We start from the raw sequence: 6064 nt of genomic DNA on the forward strand, positions 1-6064 counted from the left end.
CATCAAATGGATGTTAAGACAACTTTCCTCAATGGAGAGTTGAAGGAGGAAATTTACATGGATCAGCCAGATGGTTTTGTTGTACCTAGTCAGGAAGGAAAGGTGTGCAAGTTATTAAAGTCCTTATATGCCCTTAAACAAGCTCCTAAGGAGTGGCATGAGAAGTTCAAAAGAACATTAACTGCTGTCGGCTTTGTAGTAAACGATGGTGACAAGTGCGTGTACTATCGCTATGGTGGGGGCGAAGGAGTTATTCTTTGTCGGTATGTCAACGACATATTGATATTTGGAACCAAACTTGATTTAATCAAGGAGGTTAAGGATTTCTTATCTCGCTGTTTTGAGATGAAGGATCTAGGAGTAGCTGCTGTTATCTTAAACATCAAGCTGTTGAGAGATGAGAATAGTGGGATCACACTGCTTCAGTCTCACTGTGTGGAAAAGGTCTTGAGTCGTTTTGGGTATAGCGAGTGCACACCTTCTCCAACTCCATATGATGCTAGTGTGTTGCTTCAAAAGAATCGATAGATTGCTAGAGATCAACTGAGGTATTCTAAGATTATTGGTTCGCTTATGTATTTGGCGAGTGCCACGAGGCCTGACATCTCTTTTGCTGTGAGCAAGCTGAGTCAGTTTGTATAAAAACCGGGAGATGATCATTGGCATGCGCTTGAGAGAGTTATGCGCTATTTGAAAGGCATCGCGAGCTATGGGATTCACTACACCGGGTATCCAAGGGTACTGGAGGGTTATAGTGACTCAAACTGGATTTCTGATGCTGATGAGATAAAGGCCACAAGTGGTTATGTTTTTACACTTGGTGGTGGCGTTGTTTCCTGGAAGTCTTGCAAGCAGACCATCTTAACGAGGTCAACTATGGAAGCAGAACTCACAGCATTGGACACTGCCACTATTGAAGCAGAGTGGCTTCGTGAACTCTTGATGGACTTACCTATGGCTGAAAAACCAATACCCCTTATCCTGATGAACTGTGATAATCAAACTGTGATCGTCAAGATAAACAGTTTGAAGGACAATATGAAGTCCTCAAGACATGTGAAGCGGAGACTAAAATCTGTCAGAAAATTGAGGAACTCCGGAGTTATTACGTTGGATTATATCCAGACGTCGAAAAACTTGGCAGATCACTTCACAAAGGGTCTATCACGTAATGTGATAGATAATGCATCGATGGAGATGGGTTTGAGACCCACCGCATGAGTTGTCCATAGTGGCAACCCACCCTATGTGATCGGAGATCCCGTGAAGTAGAAGTGGGAGACAAGCTGTTGGTAAGCTGGGAGGAGAGTATCCCTATATTAACTATCCCACTCCGTGAAGATGCAATACTCTCCTGATCTGCATGGCAGGTTGATACTTATCTTAATGTCTTCCAAGTGGCTTATTCGGGTAAGCAGAGATGTTGTCCTGCAGAACATCTTCTGAGGAACACACCTATATGAATTTGACTGTTAACGCGCAGTCTGTGAGAATTGGGTGTTCTCTAATAAATTCATGAAAAGGCCCTAGAGTATGATGTATACGCTCCACCCGCGGGGAAGCCTTGCGGCAGCCAAGTATCGGTCAAGAATTTGTGTGAAACTAGTCTCGCAGAAAACTTGTAGTTTAAGGTATAGTCCACTGTTCAAGTTGTGATCTAGTGTAACATAAATCTCTAAGTGGAAGTTCAACTTCACAGTCTCCACTAAGCACCAGTATATAAACAATATTTTGGAACTAAATGATGAGATGTGCCAATGAGACTTTGTGGGGGATTGTTGGAATTTTGCTAGTAGGCCTTTGGCGCAAAGCCCAACTAAAATTCTGAAATTCTCTTGGCCCATTCATGCACACATGTGAGTGGAGTGAGTGAGGCTAAAGTTTAGTCCCACCCCGGAAGTGGAGAGAGAGTTGCACCTCTTTATAAGGTGAGCTCTTCTACCACTTGTATGAGTATGAGAAGAGAAGACCTACACGCGCGCTCCTCCTCCTCGCTCGCCTTGCCACGCCACGCCTTGTCACGACGCGCCGCGGGTTGTAGGATTGAGCCGAGCCGAGGACAGAGCTATGCACGTTATCTATGTTTTTGCTGCTCGGGAAAATTAATGAGTCATTAATTAATAATTAACGGACGCGTTAATTACTGAACCATTTCCGATTCTTTTCAATCGTGACGACTCGGACGTGGGGTTTATTCCCACGACCTACCCGACCCGCACTATATAGTCAGGAAGACGTCTACCCTAGCTGCTGCCGCTTCGTATGGTTTCTCACCACCGTTCCAGATCATTGCGCCGCCAAGCAAGTCTTCTCCAGCCCTCCTTTCGACATGCACCGGGAGTTATTACGTTGGATTATATCCAGACGTCGAAAAACATGGCAGATCCCTTCACAAAGGGTCTATCACGTAATGTGATAGATAATGCATCAATGGAGATGGGTTTGAGACCCACCGCATGAGTTGTCCATAGTGGTAACCCACTCTATGTGATCAGAGATCCCGTGAATTAGAAGTGGGAGACAAGCTGTTGGTCAGCTGGGAGGAGAGTATCCCTATATTAACTATCCCACTCCGTGAAGATGCAATACTCTCCTGATCTACATGGCAGGTTGATACTTATCTTAATGTGTTCCAAGTGGCTTATTCGGGTAAGCAGAGATGATGTCCTGCAGAACATCTTCTGAGGAACACACCTAAATGAATTAGACTGTTAATGTCGCAGTCTGTGAGAATTGGGTGTTCTCTAATAAATTCATGAAAAGGCCCTGGAGTATGACATATATGCTCCTGTTGGAAATATGCCCTAGAGGCAATAATAAATTAGTTATTATTATATTATATTTCATTGTTCATGATAATCGTTTATTATCCATGCTAGAATTGTATTGATAGGAAACTCAGATACATGTGTGGATACATAGACAACACCATGTCCCTAGTAAGCCTCTAGTTGACTAGCTCGTTGATCAGTAGATGGTTACGGTTTCCTGACCATGGACATTGGATGTCCTTGATAACGGGATCACATCATTAGGAGAATGATGTGATGGACAAGACCCAATCCTAAGCCTAGCACAAAGATCGTGTAGTTCGTATGCTAAAGCTTTTCTAATGTCAAGTATCATTTCCTTAGACCATGAGATTGTGCAACTCCCGGATACCGTAGGAATGCTTTGGGTGTACCAAACGTCACAACGTAACTTGGTGGCTATAAAGGTTCACTACAGGTATCTCCGAAAGTGTCTGTTGGGTTGACACGAATCGAGACTGGGATTTGTCACTCCGTGTAAACGGGGAGGTATCTCTGGACCCACTCGGTAGGACATCATCATAATGTGCACAATGTGATCAAGGAGTTGCTCACGGGATGATGTGTTACGGAACGAGTAAAGAGACTTGCCGGTAACGAGATTGAACAAGGTATCGGGGTACCGACGATCGAATCTCGGGCAAGTATCGTACCGATGGACAAAGGGAATTGTATACGGGATTGATTGAATCCTTGACATCATGGTTCATCCGATGAAATCATCATGGAGCATGTGAGAGCCAACATGGGTATCCAGATCCCGCTGTTGGTTATTGACCGGAGAGTTGTCTCGGCCATGTCTGCATGACTCCCGAGCCCGTAGGGTCTACACACTTAAGGTTCGATGACGCTAGGGTTATAGGGAATAGATGTACGTGGTTACCGAATGTTGTTCGGAGTCCCGGATGAGATCCCAGACGTCACGAGGAGTTCCGAAATGGTCCGGAGGTAAAGATTTATATATGGGAAGTCATCATACGGTCACCGCAATAATTCGGGGTTACCGGTATTGTACCGGGACCACCGGAGGGGCTCCGGGGGTCCACCGGGAGGGTCCACCTGCCCCGGAGGGCCCTATGGGCTGTATGTGGAGAGGGACCAGCCCCTTAGTGGGCTGGGCGCCTCCCCCCTAGGGCCCATGCGCCTAGGGTTTGGGGGAACCCTAAAGGGGGGCGCTCCCCTTGCCCTGGGGGACAAGGCAACCCCCCTTGGCCGCCGCCCCCTCCTCAGATTGGATCTGAGGTGGCCGGGCCCCCTCTCCCTTGCCCCTATATATATGTGGGGGTTGGGAGGGCAGCCGCACCCAAGTTCTGGCGCAGCCCTTCCCCTCTCCCAAGTCCTCCCCTTCTCCTACGGTGCTTGGCGAAGCCCTGCAGGATTACCACGCTCCTCCTTCACCACCATGCCGTCGTGCTGCTGCTGGATGGAGCCTTACCCAACCTCTCCTTCTCCTCTTGCTGGATCAAGGCGTAGGAGACGTCACCGGGCTGTACGTGTGTTGAACGCGGAGCTGCCGTCCGTTCGGCACTAGGATCATCGGTGATTTGGATCACGACGAGTATGACTCCATCAACCCCGTTCACTTAAACGCTTCCACTTAGCGATCTACAAGGGTATGTAGATGCACTCCCGTTCCCCTCGTTGCTAGATTACTCCATAGATTGATCTTGGTGATGCGTAGAAAATTTTAAATTTCTGCTACGTTCCCCAATAGTGGCATCATGAGCTAGGTCTATGCGTAGTTTCTATGCACTAGTAGAACACAAAGCAGTTGTGGGCATCCATATTGCCAATTTGCTTGCCATTACTAGTCTTATCTTGATTCGGCGGCATCGTGGGATGAAGCAGCCCGGACCGACCTTACACGTACGCTTACGTGAGACTGGTTCCACCGACTGACATGCACTAGTTGCATAAGGTGGCTAGCGGGTGTCTGTCTCTCCCACTTTAGTCGGATCGGATTCGATAAAAAGGGTCCTTATGAAGGGTAAATAGAAATTGGCATATCACGTTATGGTTTTGGCGTAGGTAAGAAACGTTCTTGCTAGAAACCTATAGCAGCCACGTAAAAACTTGCAACAACAATTAGAGGACGTCTAACTTGTTTTTGCAGCATATGCCTTGTGATGTGATATGGCCAAAAGGATGTGATGAATGATATATGTGATGTATGAGATTGAACATGTTCTTGTAATAGGAATCACGACTTGCATGTCGATGAGTATGACAACCGGCAGGAGCCATAGGAGTTGTCTTAATTTATTTATGACCTGCGTGTCAACATAAACGTCATGTAATTACTTTACTTTATTTCTAAAGCGTTAGCCATAGTAGTAGAAGTAATAGATGACGAGACAACTTCAAGAAGACACGATGATGGAGATCATGATGATGGGGATCATGGTGTCATGCCGGTGACAACGATGATCATGGAGCCCCGAAGATGGAGATCAAAAGGAGCAAAATGATATTGGCCATATCATGTCACTATTTGATTGCATGTGATGTTTATCATGTTTTACATCTTATTTGCTTAGAACGACGATAGCTTAAATAAGATGATCCCTCACTAAAATTTCAAGAAAAGTGTTCCCCCTAACTGTGCACCGTTGCGAAGGTTCGTCTTTTCGAAGCACCACGTGATGATCGGGTGCGATAGATTCTAACGTTCGAATACAATGGGTGTAAGCCAGATTTACACACGCAATACACTTAGGTTGACTTGACAAGCCTAGCATGTACAGACATGGCCTCGGAACACGGAAGACCGAAAGGTCGAGCATGAGTCGTATAGAAGATACGATCAACATGAAGATGTTCACCGATGTTGACTAGTCCATCTCACGTGATGATCGGACACGGCCTAGTTGACTCGGATCATGTTTCACTTAGATGACTAGAGGGATGTCTATCTGAGTGGGAGTTCATTAAATAATTTGATTAGATGAACTCAATTATCATGAACATAGTCTAAATTGTCTTTGCAAATATGTTGTAGATGAATAGCTCACGTTGTAGCTCCCTGTTTCAATACGTTCCTAGAGAAAGACCAAGTTGAAAGATATTGTAAGCACTGATGCGGACTAGGTCCGTAGTCCGAGGAGTGTCCTCACTTCTACACAGAAGGCTTACGTCTTTGATGCACCGCTCGATGTGCAAACCCCTACAACATCGTATGTGGATGTTGTGAACACCTGACGGACACATCCTGATGACTACTTGATAGTTTAGTGCACCATACTTTACGGCTTAGA

This window comes from Triticum urartu, chromosome 3, assembly GCF_003073215.2.
Source record: "Triticum urartu cultivar G1812 chromosome 3, Tu2.1, whole genome shotgun sequence".
Taxonomy (NCBI): Eukaryota; Viridiplantae; Streptophyta; class Magnoliopsida; order Poales; family Poaceae; genus Triticum; species Triticum urartu.